Raw genomic sequence first — 17,698 nt, 5'->3', positions numbered from 1 at the left:
AACAACTACAACTTTGTTGAATGGAAATACAAATAACTCTCCCAAGAATGACAAAGCATCAGTCCTGCTAGTTAAAAAACAGCATATACTAAAGATAATAGTCCTCTGAAGTAGATGTAGGAGATTAAAGCTCTGAATGCCCACCTAGTCTCTCTTTCAAACATCCTGCACAATTCTTGGAAAGAGTTATTTTAGGCATCTACTCCAATGAAAACATGTCTGGCCACAAATTTGCTAAGTAAACTGTGGGATCTTCCTGCAGCTTTGAGTTAGGTATCTTAGCTTCTCCCCGCTTTGGAACTCTTTCTAATAGACAGCTGTAGACTGAATACAGAAGGCTTCATGGATTGTCACACTGAGGTGCTAGCTCATGTACTCTTATTCCTGGATTTCTCATTCCACCCAAAATACATAACATCAAAATACTTTGTCATTTCTAGCCTGAAACCAAAATCTAATTAACTTGTTGCCTGGAGCCTTCAAAAGACTGAATAACAAATAAGGAGGTGATAGCTTAAAGATAAAAAACTAAAACACGAGAAGTGTAGTCTGCTTGCTATTCAAGTATTGTGTAGATTCTGTGTACTCAGGGTAAAGCTTATCTAGTTTAAGACGCTGCTTACAATAGAGGATGCTTTAGAGTGTTTGGAAAATAGTCAAGGCACCAGATAACAGACATTTCAGAGTTACAGACTTGCTAATCAAGGACATACCTCCTCCTTGCATTGACAAAGGAGGGGTTGGCAAGAGAAACAAAGACCTTGGTGTCCTCAGATGACGCATGCCCATAAGAGGATAAAAGGATTAGGGGTATTCTTCCCCAAACGACCCCCGAAGACCACCAGAGACCCCCGCACAGGCGTAGAAGACTCTGGGATGATTGCTCAAGAGAACAACACGTCATACTTGCTCAGCATAATGAATATGCAGTAGTTAGGCGGAACATATGTATTAGGCATGGTGCTTTAACTGTAGTGTATAAGCATGGACTGAAAACCTTAGTAGGTGTGCTCAATGTCTGGGAATCTTCCACCTTGCACCCTGCGCAGAATAAAGCAATGTCTCCTCTTTAAACATACTTTGTGTGTTTCGGGAGTTACTTTCTGATCAGGTAACAAACTGGCAGCACACCATCACAGTCTCTTCTCCTCCTTTCCTATGTGAATAGGTGGCAGAAATGAAATTTAAGGGAAATCTGTTCTTTGAAATGTGCTAGATTTTCCCCCTCAACCAAGCAGGAGAGATCATATTAGCCACAGCAGAATGATTCTGGCTCCCTCATTCAGGACCAAGCTCTAACTTAGAAGAAAGTTGAAGGAGTAAAAACTAGCTGCCTGCAAGCCCCATCATCATCACCAGTGGCCTACAAAGAGCTATAAGAATACAGCCTTAGAAATCCAAATGTTGCTTACACAATGCATTCTCAGTAAATGGACATCAGCTGAGAAAGCAATTCCCAGATGCCAGACTGGTTAGAAAGTTCACAATGACCAGCATTAATTTACCTTGAAGAGAGCACTTCCTCAGCTCTACCTACAGATGTGAAACACAATGCCATCAAGTCCACAAGGAGTTAAAGTTGCAAAGAAGCAGCTGCCTTACAAGCGTTAAATAAGAATTTCCCTCAGTCTTCAAGTTACAGAAGAAACGATGTCTCTGAACTGCTGCTGTAAATGGTCTTTCTCTTTGTATAGTCTTCTGAGCAGAGACTGGAACTAGAAACCAGAACTGAGGTGTAGAGTGCAACCTCTCAGCCTAACCTAGCACATCAAACTCCCTGATTCTTACTGTTAGTATCTATAACACAAATCTTTCTTTCAAAATCAAAACATCCCAGCAGGTTAAACTCCTTGAGACGTACTGCTCCTGGAGCTCTGGGGAACTGCTGACTGGGGCACCACGAGAGGGCAAATTGGTTACTCACATTCAAAACTATCTACAGTACCGCACACCATAATGAAACAACTAAGTATTTGTCACGAAGGATTAGAAAGATTACAAAAGTCATCAGAAGAGAGCACTTGAGTTTTAGCCTTTGCATAATTATTTACACAAACTGGAACTGCAGAAGCAGACAAGGTGGCAAGCCTAACTCCAAAATACCCAGAAAGCGTATGCTGTAAGGCGTACAGCAGGGAAGCATGACAAGTACTCAGACTTTCCTAGAAAAATAAACTGAACTTCCTTGCATTTTAAATGAGCACCCTAAAGTGCTGGGGGTTTAGCTGGGGAAGGGGAGAAGTGTTTCTTCCATCCCACTTTTGGCACATATAGTTTCCTATGCTCCTGCTGCAGTGAGTAGGGGAAGGAGAAAGGCTTCTCTTGAAAGTGCCTGAGTACTCCAACACGTTTCCTGCGATGAAGTGCTCTCCAGAAGAGATGATTTTGTTCCATCGACTACAGCTGTCTGCTCTTCTCCAGTTAAACTAGGTTCTCACACACTGTTCTCCTGATCTTTATGTCATCTCCTCATTACATGATCATTGCAGTTAACAAGGTGCTCTCTCTGTACAATGTGCTTGACCCACGACTTACAGGAATTTTCTTTGAAGTATTCTACAAGCGAACCTTGACTTCTATTGTTTCTTCTCCAAGCAAAATTTCAGTTCTGCTTACAGAACTCTGAGAACCTGATTATCCACTTTATTGTCTTGTTTTTTCACTGTGTAAAATGAGTATCACAGTGATTTGAGAATATTTTAAAATTAAATTGCATTCCCTTTGAACAAGTACAAATGAATACGTGGTAAATCAGGCATGTGCAATTAAAATGATTGAGAAAGTAATACCCTTGAGAAAATGCCTCACATTGTGTACCTCTGCTATTGCAACATGCCAGTAGGATACCTATTGAGTCTACTGCTGGGATGTTTGGATATCATATGGGAACTCAACAGGCAGAGGGAATTATAAAGCTGAGCTTGCACACTGGCTTTGTCACTCTTCAGAGAGGCAATGTACGCAAATGGTTTGTGATAGAACATATTTAACTGAAAATGATTTTCAGTTTGTCAGCACAACTGGGTGCTCTTGTTGAATATATTCAAGATTAAATCTGACATAATTTAGTATGAACACAACAGCTGCTGAGTAGAACTAAACATTGCTTTGACATAAGATTATCCACTACAAAATAAGGCCAGGCCTCTAAGTGCAGATCAATGTAAATAAAGGCTTCAATTTCAAAACTTGAAATATTTACACAGCAGATTGCCTTTTCCTCCAGATAATTTATCTAAGATCTCTCGTAACTCAGACATTTTGTCCTAACCTTTTCATAGGAAAACACATATATTTTGACAGCTCATTCAGGAGTCTATTCATAGATTTGTACAAAATAAGATTCTCTGTACCTATGTACCTCTTCTGTACATAACAAAATATCATTTGTTATACCTTCTGTGCTTCTTGCTGAGAAGCTGATTGTGAGTAGAAACATGGACTAAAGGTTGAAGCTATGGTGTAACAAACAGGAGTCAAGGTAAATATGAATGCATGAGCAAAGTATAATAATACTTTATCACAAAGTATAATATCAGATTTCAAAGGGAGGGCTTTTATGTATGACAAAAGAATAAGAATCAAGTGAGAGACGTGCACTTTTTTCTCTCACTTTTTTTTAAAAAAAGATATTGCTACTTTTTACAGATGAGCTACAGAAAGACACAACTGGAAGAATCAAAAGCACCAGTGAGCCTGACGTAGAATATCTAGCAGGAGCACAAAACACAGTTTGGTGCCAGTGATCTCTTCGCTGTGACTCACATGTCTGGACACTTTTGGCCATAAACAAAAACAGATATTTTGAAAACACTGAAGGAGCTAGCAAAACCAGCATGCATATGGAAGGGATCATTTGGGAGGCAGAATTCAACATTCCTTTTCATACTATAACTCAAATGGGAGAGGCATCTTCTCTGTGATTTTAAGAGCAAATGAATCATAGATTCATAGAATCATTTAGGTTGGAAAAGACCACTGAGATCATTGAGTCCAACAGTAAACCTAGCACTGCCAATTCCACCACTAAACCATGTCCCTAAGCGCCTCATCTACACGTCTTTTAAATACCTCCAAGGGATGGTGACTCCACCACTTCCCTGGGCAGCCTGTTCCAATGCTTGACAACCCTTTTAGTGAAGAAATTTTTCATAATATCCGATCTAAACCTCCCCTGGCACAACTTGAGGCCATTTCCTCTTGTCCTGTCACTTTCTACTTGGGAGAAGAAACTGACACATCATGGCTTACATCCTTTCCCTCTGAAGAAGTCTCCATACTACCTATGCACTGTGCTACTCCCTCAATCATCTCCAGGCGTTGTCTGGGAGAATTATGGCTGGCTCAGGTCAGTATCTGCCAGGGAGAGTGTTAACAATTGAACAGTATACATGATCATGGAACGCACACAGCATGGTATATTTTACTATCCTATACTAATACTGAGTACTACTGATTCCTAATTGGGATATTAATACAGACAGATACACTCTCAATAGACATTTCAAAGTTTCATCAATTAAAGCTCCAGCTGACAGATGGAACACACTTTTCCTTTAGCTATCTTCAACATACGCACCTGGCATCTTTGATTTCCTTCTAAGTGCAGCTGCAATATTTCTTTGATAGGATGCAAGAGGTGTAAGGAAGTGTATTTACTGAAATTCAGCCTAGTGCAAAGTTAAAGAAAGTATTTTCTAAATGTAATATTGTTCCACAGAGTTTTGATGCATCAACTGATATGCATTTCTACTCAATTACATTATTTTAAGACAAAAAGGTCTCTATGAATGTGAACTGAAATCAAGGTCAATGTTAGAAATGTGAAAGGGCTATAAAACTGCAAGAAAGAACAACTGGAATATTTCATGCACATTAGGAAAAAAAGGCATTCTCTTCTATATAGTCATGATTAAATTAATGGAGAACAAGTTAGAGACTGCAAATGAAAGGAAAATTACTACTGAACAAAAACATTCCTCTGCTTCATTTGTCTAATACCTTTATTTCTTCTCACAGCGAAAGACAGATATAATTAGGATACAGGAAAAATAAACAGTTTTCAAGGAAACCTGTTTCAAAGCAGCCTTATATAAAGCTCCATAGAAACATGAAAAGCAATTTCAAATGAGGTAAATGGATTTAATGACTTTTACATAAAAAAGAATGTTGATAATACACAGATTTTATTCTATATTTTTAACAGATAAAAAGCACAAAATGCTTGCTTTTGAGGACAACTGCAATACCCTTATCACTTAATGACATAACTTTATAGGGCTTATGTATTTTATACAACTATGCTAACTATACAAGTATCAATAAGATCATTCAAAATATTTTTGAACAACTGGTTTCAAATTTCACACTTCTTTTTTAGCTTACCTAGCATTTACAGTAATAGGTAACATTAAAAACTCTGATTGGAAACAATTATTTAATTTAAAATCTTTCAAATAGAAACAGGTAACAATGCACTTAGTGATACACTACCTAAGTGGCATGGACATACTACTAATGGAAACGATAACACTATTTAGATATGGCCTTTATTCTAGCTGTTTTTATGGAGGTAGCGTGACTTAATAGACTAAACACCCATGTACGTGTCAACAGACCTGAGTCCTATTCAAAATTCTGCTCTTGAATAATCAGGTAGTCAATTCAACCCCCACTGGTTTGCTTTCCCCATCCATCTCTTACCTATTAGATGTAAATTGTCCAAGGTATGGTCTATTTACAGGTAGGTGGTCTTCATCTACTTACCACAGGACACATAGCTCTGGGGTGGCTGAATACAGACGTACGTAAAAATGAATTATTTTTAAAACTTTCCAAAATGCACCAAATCAGAACTATTTCTAATCCTCTAGAACTCTGGAAAATACCACACTGCTTTCCTCCAAATTATTTATTTGTCACAGTCTACTATAGATACATCATTTAAAGTCATCAGGGAATACTAAATCATTTTCTCTGACCCCCTGTTTATGACGCTTAAGCCCATTGCTTTGCTTTTGGCTACATCGTATGTGCTATGGGGACATCCATGTAAAGAAGACTGGATCAAGAATAAACTGTGCAGACAGAACTCTAGAATTCAAGAAAGAACTCCTCAGCACTAATTCAGATGCTGCAAGTACTCGTTAGTGTTAGATGGTTATATGTACTTTAGCCATTTTTAAGCTTTTTTGACACAGGCAGACAGCAAAGCTGTGTGCTGCACTCTAAATGTTCTTAGCAGTTCTATATACAGCAAAAAATCAGCAGCCTGGTCACGCTCCTGGACTCCCCCTACACACAGCATTACTCTTTTGGCTCCGAGACCATACTTCAGCATTCACACTGGTGTCCTTCCTTCCCACCACCTAGCCACAACTTCCAGTCTCTTTAGTCTCATCCTCTATTTTCCACTATGGGAAAAAATCACTTAGTCCTTGAAACTCCTTTATCGACAATCCTATACTAAGACCTGCTAGCTGGTTTGTTATTCATTAAAGTCTGGTCTGTTTCATTATATAGTTCAATTTCTGTTTTTATTAATCAGTTTCACACAGCAATAAGTCAAATGCTTTTCAAAGTCTATTACATCGACAGCATCATCTTATCAAACTTGTAATTTTATCAAATATTAAAAGATTAAAATCAAGCTTTTGTCAATCATTTGTTTTACAAGCCCTGCTTTCCATAAAACTATGCTGAGAGAATTAATTTTACTCATGGCCTTTAATTCCCTATCAGCTGAATCCCCAATCAGCTTTTTCCATATGTTCACTGTGATTTATATCAGGCTATATTTACCCTGCTCAATCTGCTTGTCTACTCTGAATCTGGGCAGAACACCAGCTTTCTTCCAGTCTTAAATAACATATTAAAAATGAAAACCTGTGAACCAGAAATCTCTCCCACCAGCTCCTCTAGGACTCACAGGTAGACCCATCACATGTAGACCTGCTGACTAGAAATACGTATATTCAACACATGTTATTTAATATTTATTAATGGTTACTATGACTAAAAAAGCTCTCCATCCTAACATCATGCATCACACTTTTTCCTCCAATTCATCATGTTACTTGCAATAATAAATCAACAGGGAAAGAAGAAAATTATTGTGAAGTAATTCACAAAACAGCGCTAATCCTGTTTCTGTTCTTAAGACTTAGTCCTATCAAAATAAACCAAATATCTGTCTGCTTGTCTCCTCCACGGCAATGGCCAACACATCTGCCATGAGAATAGAAGCTCTTTCACCCAAGTATCAGTACTGACTGCGCATCTGCACAGCCCCAGCACAAGGAGATCCAATCGCTTCTAGCGTAACTTCAGTATCAACTACTGAACTAGCAACGTGAAACAGCTTCATTATCCGCCCATTTTGCATCGGTACTGAACTACACTTGTACCAGGTTATCCGACACCCACCCAGCTGATGCAGCCTTGCACGAGGTTGACTCCTCTGGCCCAGCCAGGACTGAGCAGGGTCCTACAAGGGTGTGAATGCTCAGGGTCTGCCTAAGCACAGTCAACACCAGATCAGTCCTTTAACAGTGTTTTATTAGGGCAGATGGGGCTATAAATGAAGATACGTCTGTTTGGGTAATTCTGTAAGATATAATCCCTCCAACAGCCACTTGCCCATTGAATGGGAGATAGGAGGAAACCCCTGGGTTCCAGGTCAGCTTTATCTTTCCCACATTGATAAGGCATAGGCAATCTGGATCTTGTCTTGTTTATTTGTTTCTGGTTTGGGGTTTTTTTTTTAGATTTTCTTCTCTCCAAGTATTTTTGCCTTTTTCTTTTGTGAGTGTTTAGTATTGTTCTTCCCTGAACACTACAAAATTCTATAGTTGCTAACTGCAGCTCACTGGTAAATCACTGTGAGCACTGGTATACAGCTAAAAAAGCAAGGATATAGGTCCTTAAAAATCCCCCTCCACAAAGTCTTATTTCAACTGCCTGCTCTAGAAGTACAAGTACCACATCCTAGGAGTGCCCAGAAACGCAGGGTAAAAAAACCAAGTAAGCACAGAGTTCAAATGCCTAATTAAGGGCTGCAAGGTAAGCCCATAAACTCAGTCATGATCCACAGACTCGAATCTTCTCTTGAGAGCAGCCACTTAAGAGTTGATTTTTAAAAGACTGGACTGGAGCAGGGCTGATCTGTCCTTCTACAGTTGTCTTACATATTTCCTGAGGACCTATACTGGATTTGGCCCTTCTGAGGATTTAAACAGAGGAGCACTTACTTTCTAGATCCTGCTCAGATTAAGTTATAAACTGCTTTGGCTGGAGCGATTATATACATAGCAGAGCAAAGCGGTGGATAGCCCTCAAACAGGAAAGTAAGCCTAGTAAGCCTGGCAAGTTTAGATGCCTCCAGAGTCAAATCAGCAGCTGAACAGCATTTTTGGATTGCAAATTTAAACTCAGGCGTCTCAGTCTTGCTTGGGTGCTTTCTGGTGTCCTAAATTCTTGACTGGATTCAGTCTTTTACACCTTCTTTACCTCCTCACTTACAACAGAAGATGGAATAGAGCATAAAAACAATGGTTCAGTGCCATTTATTTCAGTAGTCCTTTAGAGTCATTACAGCCTGAACAAATATGCTTCATCTCTTATGCATGTATGCATACTTTGCTGTCTTTCAAAGACTTGGTTGAAGTGCTTGAATTGAGTGCATCTTTGCAAATCTGCTGAAGACTATGGGTTTACACAGGAGGGAGTTAAAACATAACTTGCATAGGTTTAGAGAGATATAGTTTGGCTTGAAATAAATCACTAAATATAGTGATCAAGGAAAGTAAAGAATACAGCTTTATTATTCAATTTCTCAGTGAGTTAGAAATCATTCAGAGTGAGCGAGAGAAAACAAATTAAGAAAACACATTTTTAGAGCACTTGGATGTTAAAAGCAGGTACCCACATGATGGTATCGTTAGGATAGCTCCTCAGGCTACGCTTTGACATTTTTAGAAGCGTGCAAATGATCTAGTTGCTCATTAAGTCCACTTTCAGAAGATCTAATTCAGTTCAACAACTGAACTTCAACAAGACAAAGGTTTTCAAGTAGCCCATCTCTCTCCCTCGAAAAGGTTTTGCAATAGAGCAAAACAGTGCTTATGCGAAAGATATCTATGAATCATCTGACTGATATGACAGCCATACCGTACTGTGCAAACAGAACCAGAAGGAAGAGTGCAGAGTGGGCAGAAGAAAAATGCACCATCATCCTGAGTGAAGACTCACAATTCAACAACTACAGTTAGTTCCATGTAAATATGCAAAAGAGATGCTCAGCTGAAATGCTCCCCGAAATGTTAATTTCTTTACCCAGGAGATATGATGAAAGGGATTTTCTTCCTTTTTTTTTTTTTCCTTTTTTTTTTTTTTTTAACCCACCAGAATTCAGAGCAGGGGCTTCAGAGAGCTTGCTTAGAAGAAGGTAACACAGACTGTATTACTCTGGTTAATTACCTTCTTTGCATCCCTACAGCTAACCCCAAAAGCACTATCTGTCCAGAAGTATTCCTGCAATCCTGGAGATATTCTTGTGAAAAGCTACTGTGCAAAAGAGCAGAATCTGATTCAAAGACAGGGAAACTCCTCCCTTTGGGAAGTAGAGCAGAAACCACTAATATTAGCATGAAATGCCAGAATAGTTATGCTAGGGAGGAGGTCACTCAGAATAGGGACAGTGCCAGAAACTGAGGACTAAGGCATTCTGTCAGACATAAAACCCTAACAAGTACATGAACAAAGGAGGGTAAACAGTGCTAAGGGAACAAACTGTACAAACTCCAGCTAGCTGCCTTGGGTAGATTTTTTGGATATGGGGGTTGGGGACTGGCCACCTATGTGTAACATCTATTTAACAGGCAAAAGTTAGCATGTTTGCTGGTTTAATTTTAATTAATTCTGTTAAAGGAGTTAAAATTAAATCTGTTAGCTTGCAATCTCTGCCCACCACTAAAAACTGAAATGAACTGAGAGCTCAGATACAAACACTTCTACACTTCAGAAATATCCCTGCCTTTCTCTCTAAAAGTGCTGATAATGTTCACAATGAATAAGGCTGTGCAAATCAGGTCTGTCCCTGCTTTAAACAACACTAATTCATGCTGCCACTGTTCCCAACAGAATGATGTGAGACTTAAGCAAACGAACCAACTCCTTAAAATTTGTTTGCAGGTATCACCAGTGTTGTGCTACATTTCATAACCAGGTCACCGTGCCCAGGTATGCTACTGAGGATCATATGTGCAGGGATGACTAGTGACCTAACAACGGTCAGAAAGAACTTTCCAATTTTAAGATTTTCTGGCTTTATCACTTCTCTATATGAGCATCTCTAGCTAACTAGCTTTGTCACCTTCATAAAACCTGGCTGCTGCAGCTGGCCACCTCAACTCTACAGATAAAGCAGGGAAGGCTGGCATTCAAGTTTTCTCTTTTTCTTGCTGCCTTTGCTTTTTTTTTTTTGTTTTGTTTTGTTTTGTTTTGTTTTTTTGTTGTCTTAATACTACCTTGTGGAGCTTCCAGGTCCCTGAACATATAGGCTCTTGTGGACATTGTGGAAGCTTTAAGTGGGAGTATGCAACAGGGCAAGGCCTGACAGGACGTGAACACTGACACAACCTCACCGCCTGTCGCCGTCATTAAGAGCTGACTTATTTGGCTGGCACTTGAGAAAGCAAAAGAGACTCGGTGTCTGCCCTCAAGAGCTCACCACCACAACACGGGTAAATTCCACCAGGGTTTCTCCCCCATTGTCCATGAGTAGGGCACGGAAGGGTCTGGATGCACCATCTTCTGCCTACAAATATTAACAATAATGGCAGTCCTCCATTAGGTGGCAGATTGATCCAGAGAGAGGACGGGGCAGGCGCTTCTCTGAGCTGGGAGCCGAGGGGAGAAGAGGGTGAAGGTGTGGGGCAGGCAACTGCTGAAGCAAAGCACTGCGAGGGGATTGAGAAGATACGAGCCAAATAGTACATTTCGGGTTTTGTGAGATAGAGGGGAAAGGCAAGAAGGAAAGAAAGTGTGCACGTATTTAAAGGCATTAAGATTGGAATTACACGTTAAAATTTTATATACATAAAGTCAGATGTAGAGAAATTGAAAGTATTCAACATCATACTAACGTGAAAACAGAAAAATCATTTTCCAGCAGGGTTGAAAGCCACAGTCTGGAGGATGATGGGGGAAAAAACAGACCTGTAACAGCTTATTGGTTTGCACATGAATATTTGCTGCCCCCTTCTACAGTGAATTCACAGTGATGGATTGGTTCAGCATAAATTTCACCTTTAAACAAGGGCTACAAGAGCATTACAGATATTTCACAGGAAGAAACAAGGGAAAGGTGAAAAAAACCAATATTGCAGTAATTAGGGAGTATTTAAAAGCACTAAGGCCTTCAGACACATTGTGGCACCACTGCAGATCCATCATAAGGCAAACTCCAGAAAATCTGAAGTGTACAGAGAGATTTCAGCACAGACCGCTGTGACCCATCACCACCACGACCTCTCACTCTGGAGTACAAATCAAGAGTATCCTCCTCTTCATACAGCTTTTACTTCAGTCAATTCTATTGCCAGCCGGACGTAAAAGTGAACGTTTTTAGTTCAGAGCAGGAAAAGTGCCTTGGATGAAACCATCAGAAGCAAAGATGACATTTTGGATGAACCAGCATTTCACCTGTTATTACTCCTCCCTGGAGTCTACTGTTACCCACAACTACCACATTCATTCCATTTATTAGGATATTTTCCTCCTTGTTTTAAACAAGCTGTGTGAATTTAGCCAGTTTTACTGCCATTGACTGATAAACCTCATCTGTCTAAATACACAAATGGATAGACCCAATGTTGGTATTTTAGCGAGACAACTTCAAATAACAGTGTACTAAAATTCATATTTTTAGGATTAATCCCTCATTTTGCTGGTGTTATTCAACCAAATCTGCCACTGGCTTCATCTGAACTTGGCTTGATTAAAACTCTTAAGATTTGTTCTATAATCTTTATTGCAGCTGATTCTGTTAAATCTCTGTTCCCCAGCCAGTTCCTTGTACCTGCATTATCAAGGCAAAAAAAAAAAAGTAATTCAAAAATATAAATGAAGGACTTATTTTTATGCGTTTCACATTTACGTAAATGTGGAAAATTTCTGTGCTATTATGGTGTTAAAGGATTATTATGGCTTTTTAATTGAACGCATTTTTTATTTTAATGTATCAAAAATAAGACCCTGCAACTTAATTCTCACAATAAATCTTGCACATCTAATAGAGTTTTAAAACACCCTTATCAAACTGAAACCTTCTAAATGACACGTGCTAACCTACATTCCGATGCTACTGCCCTTTCTCATTTGAAATGTATTTTATGTGTTAAGAATATTTTCAATTTTCCATTTAAAAGAATCAGAGAAGACACAACACCACTAAAATAACATGATTTTAGGTGCAATTTAAGCAAGCAGCAATAGGACAAAACCAATAACTAGAGCCTGAGTGAGCTTTTTTATACAAATCATTAATTCAACCCTTTAGGGTAAAAAAAGCTCATTTATTCATCAAGAAGTTAATCCAGTTTGTTCCCTAAATGGGAAATAGCTTTCAAAGCGTTTTTTGTATGTGTACGCTATTCATTAATGAAACAAAAAATCTTACCTAGGAGTTCATATCTATTATGTAAGTAAACATTACACTTTGATGTAAAAATTTACATTGTTCACAGATTCATTTGAATTTCACATTCACAGTACCACCAAGGAGATAAAAGAAGTTTCTTTCATACTGCCATGTTTACTACTGTTTTCTTTGGCTTGTTACAACTAATTTATCCTTTAAATCAAGATCTCAAATGCAAACAGCACACATTGCAAGGATAGTAATTTTTTTTTCCTGTTTAAATTAAGCTTAGTGCAGTTCTGCACAGTTGCACCAGTGGATGAGGAAAAACTTTCTTCCATTCAATGTACTCTTTCAAATAGTCTGTTTTCTCATTATATGAATACTATTCTAAGTGTATGTGATATGCTCCCACAAAATTAATAATAAATATTGAATTAAAGAAAGATTCTTCAAGGTAAAGGAAAAAAAGCATTGCAAGAAGAAAACATATTACAAAATCCCAAAATAACTACAAAAAAACTTTCTGAAATTCTGCTGATAGTACTAAAAAAGCACTTTACTACATAACTTGTAATCCAGACTGTATGTTGGTACTAGCAGACTGATAGGTGAGTTATTTTATCCACACTAGAGAATGACTACATTTAATCATTCAAAATAAAAATAGCTTATTATCATATATACACATATAATATTTGTATCACAGAATAAGGAATCCAAAGAAACATCAGCGTTTTATGAAATTACATCTAGGCACAGAAACAAGGCAGCATGATTTCACCCCACAACTAAATTCTTATTCTCAAGAAAAGACACTGTTTTATAATTATGCATCCATTTTATTTCCAAACTACCTTTTTTTTCCCTTAAGCCAGGCTATTTGCTAAATTTCTAGACATGCACAAAAAATGAAAAACAAATTTCTCTCCAATAATATGGGTACACTCAACAGTAATTTCTCGCAGCACAATTATTAGAAATTATTTCAGTAAATTCTCCCAGTTCTAATTTTTGTATAGTTGTAACATCTAATGCGTATTTTTCATGCAAATGCAGTACAAAATATGAACATTTCAGAAGGAAAACTTCAAGAAACCAAAATGAAGGCAAGACATTTAAAAAGTGAAAATAAGTAATATTCCCAATTAGCTTTGATTACTTCAAACACTTGGCTATGCTTTATAGTTTTTATAAATTATCTTACTCTTTGAGGCAATTTTCAGTCAATCCAGTCATAGTTAGAATAACAGTGTATCAAGGCAGCTTGTCAGTCAGACCCTTCTCCTTTGCACATCTTGAAATATTGATCCTTCAAAGAAAATACAAAGGACTGCTCACTCGACTCTCAAGCAACACCTGCAGGTGATACAGCCATATTAGCATAATACTGTTCTGGATTTCAACATGTAAAGAATGCAAAATTGCTATAAATCAACATTAAAGGCTAAAATCATTTTCTCAGCCATGCTAATTTGAATTGAGATGCTGTTGTCCAAGGATTTTTAATTTTACATTAAATTGCCTTACTGCTTATACACCAGAGCAACCATAATATAACTAAGACCAGAAAGTACTCTTTAATCTTTAATATAAAATTAAATTTTGGTGTTTTTTCAATTTATCCAGAGACTTAGTACCACTTAAAACTGTGCTTTGTTGTATTCATTTTAATCAAATGTTATTTTAATTGGGTCTGTAAGGACAGCTAGAAACGACTGCACCATTGGGAAGAAAATAATTTTTGATCTCCTGTTCTTACATCTCAAACCAGCCTGGTTTTCAGTCTCACCTTTAACTTCCCTTCAGGCATTATTCCCTAGGGTTCCGCAGCTTCAATTCCCAATTCAGATTTGCTCAGAAGAATAATGTATCTCAAAGCAGTACTTCTGGAAAGCAAGACTTGTGGAAATGGGGACGTCTTACCAAATTTTCCATATGGTCTATGGGAAGAAGTTGAAGCGTAAAGCAGGGTTCCTAGGAAACGCTTCACCGGGCACATGGATGGAGCAAAAGGAAAAGGCAACTCTACCCAGCATGTAGTTTCACGGTGTTTATGAGGGTTGCCACTGTGTGTGTACACTACAAAATTAGAGTGCCTTCTTACAAAAAGGAGCAAGACGTCAAGGCAGGACCTTAGACAACCAGCTGTGAACGTACTACGTGTCTCCCTCCCCCACCCTGATCTCTCCTAAGCATCCTTCATTCTCAAAGACAGACAGATGCTGTCTTTTCTTCCTTCCCAAAAGCTGTAAGCTAGCCGGGCACCACCAGGCAGGTGGAAGAGCTGTTCTCCATACTGCTCAGAGAACAGCTATCTATCAAGAAAGAGGGTGACGGGCAATAAAGTCCATCAAGGAAAAAAAACCTCAATCAGATTTTGAATAAGAACAATCTACCTCATACTGAAGTAGAGGCTTTGAGATACGGCTCTTCTTACTGTCAGAACAATAAAATACTAAATTAACAATACACTCTCACAGAGGGCAGTTACAGTAGCTGAGATGGGCTGATAGCACCAGGCAGCAAAATTAGGGCAGCCCTCTCCCAACCCTTATTCCTTCCTTCCTTAGCAGGAACTTGACTCAAGCTGTTTCACTGCAAAGATTTGGTAAGTAGTTCACCATTTTCTAGCCTAAACTACAAGACAAATTAATAACTATGTTCCACAATTAGGTTAGGTTCAATTTGTCCAGACAACATTTAAACTGAAACTAATAGCTTCACTCCCCATCAGGGTAAAATTTAAAGTAGCAAATCAACTTTCATCTCTAAGTGCATGAAAACAATGTTCTTCATATCAAGACAGACATTAAAAGTCTCAAGGATGGGTTTTGCGTTTGGTTTTGGTTTTTTGTCATTTGACATCCTGGAGCAAACTTTTTGCACTATATTTTAGATGGAATTGGATCAAGTTCATGAAAGGAGTTATGTTATGCTGGTTGCCTGTGCAGCAGTCACCAGACAACAATGACCAAAAAAACCAGTTGCCAGGTTTCTCTTCCAGAAGGAAAAAGCAGAAAACAGGCATCAACATATTTAGGGCTTGTCAGTAGGGCATAGGAATACTTTTCTTACAACCCTGAAGAGCAGAAAAGGGAAAGAGTCCGTGTCTTATTTAAGTTTCACATCTTAAGGTGTTTTGTTTTTCTTACATTTGAACCGAGAGTGGAACACAAAGGCAACCAACCTGTTTGCACCCCTTATTATTTATTTTAAAATGTTACAGGTTTTCACAGTGCACCATAGCGATCTCTGCATTCACACTCGTGTCTCATTTTTAACTTCATAATTCCTTCTGTAACAGGAACTGGTTGTTGTAAAAACGAGTCGCCTGAAAGAATCCTCCATGAAACCATGGAGGAGGTAAAGATGAAGTAAGACCTTTTCTCACTCTTCTGTCTTAATAGTGGGTTCCCAGCATTAGGCTGGGTCCAACAAATTACATGCATTTTGACATATAATGCTTGCTGCTGGGTAGTTGCCAGGTAAGATAATAGAATTAAACCACCTGCTTAATTAAACTACATTCCTTTTTTCCACAACGGCTGACAATCTTGGCTATTTTTAACATCGCAAGATGTAGTCACATCAGTATATGCTGGGAAAAGTGCGATATACCTTTTGTTTAATATACAAAACCAGAATTTCCAGACATAAAGCCAACAGTTGGCATGACTGAGACACTCTGAACTTCACACATATGCTTTCTCACATGTTTAATCAGAGCAAGTTTACCTAAGTCACTGCACTGGTTTAGCAGAGATATTGAATGTCACAGGGACAATAGAGGAAGGAAAGACTCAAAGATTTAAGAAGTATAGTTAAAATATTGTTTTAAACAAAATGAACCACTTCTAATGTATTTGGGTCAAGGCACCTGCACTAAACAAAGCACCCGGTGAAATCTGAGTTGAGAAAACAAATACAATTAAACCTGAACTAACTTGACTGCTGAGTAGAAATGAAGTGAGCCATATAATTGCCTTTGCTACTATAAAAGCATTAAGGGCCAGGTTAGAAAAGTAGTTTCCTCTTTTTTGCCAGCAATCACTGTAGTCTCTTGATCATCAAAGTACTTTATTAGAAAGTACATTTCAGTACTTAAACTTCCATATATCCTAAGCAACTGCAGGTATGAAAAAGGAGGTTCATGGAGACTAAAACAGCCACTTTTCTTCTTTGGTTTGCTGGGTAGAGTCACAGAATTATGCAGCTAACTAATTTCCACAAATTAAAATAGAACCTGACTGAGGGGGGATAAGGGGGTGGAATTAGGGCTATCCTTTCACTGGCCATACTCCCTTTTTTGCAAGAGCGGTCCTTACAGTTTTCTCCAACACTGCCTTTCACTTCAGTGAAAACGTTGGTACTTTATTTAGGGGTGGACTTGCACACTAAGCTTGCTCTGATCTAATGACAAGTAGCTGTCAAGAAGCTATGGAGAGGTCCTGTTCTTCTGTTCCTCACTGCAAGTTCCTGCCCTCTTTCCTTCCATTTAAGAATATCCCCAGTGAGCTACTTCAGTTCATTGATCCAAGAGAAAACAAACTTATGCAAGAAAAGATTAGATTCTGACATGACAGAGATTTCCCAAAAGGAACTACCTCTTTTGGATGACAGCCTGAAATTAAGTAAAGTAAAGCATCATGTGAAACTGTACCCCCAGCCTAAGTCTTCATGGATCTGAGCTGGGTGAATGCCATGCTGAAGTATTCCCATCACTCTAAGTTCACTCTGTTCCTCCCTACTGAAGCATTGGTGAGGAATATTCTGCAAAGCCAAGGAAAATTAGTTCAGAGCAGAGTCAAACATCTGAAGATAGGTATTTATGCACAACTGTTTTTTTTAAAAAATAAATAAATAAATAAATAAATAAAAAATCGAAGCTAGATCCTAGTATCTCTGACTTACTCCATTTGACTCAACGAACGGAAAGTCAAGAACATCCATCATGATTTTTCAAATCTCCACAAAGTCCATAAAGGTTAAAGTAACATTATTCAAAGACAACCTCCCAAATATGCTTTCTTTTCACCTGCTTTGCTATGGGAAAGA

General features: G+C 38.3%; 1 protein-coding gene across 36 annotated transcripts in view; it reads right to left on the bottom strand.

The window, feature by feature from the left end:
• Window positions 1-17,698, bottom strand: part of NRCAM (neuronal cell adhesion molecule) — a 166,622-nt gene that overhangs the window by 74,524 nt on the left and 74,400 nt on the right. For 3 of the 36 annotated variants that reach the window (XM_041123501.1, XM_030013507.2, XM_030013502.2), the window contains exon 3: window positions 13,848-13,999. The exons of 31 other annotated variants lie outside the window; for them this stretch is intronic. The gene's annotated coding sequence lies outside the window, so the exon portion shown is untranslated. Of the gene's footprint in view, window positions 1-13,847; window positions 14,000-14,432; window positions 14,449-17,698 lie in introns of those variants that run through there. 2 more of the 36 variants (XM_030013498.2, XM_041123502.1) reach the window with 2 other exon arrangements.

This window comes from Aquila chrysaetos, chromosome 5 (assembly GCF_900496995.4).
Source record: "Aquila chrysaetos chrysaetos chromosome 5, bAquChr1.4, whole genome shotgun sequence".
Lineage (NCBI taxonomy): Eukaryota > Metazoa > Chordata > Aves > Accipitriformes > Accipitridae > Aquila > Aquila chrysaetos.
This window is presented reverse-complemented; position numbering and strand designations above follow the sequence as displayed.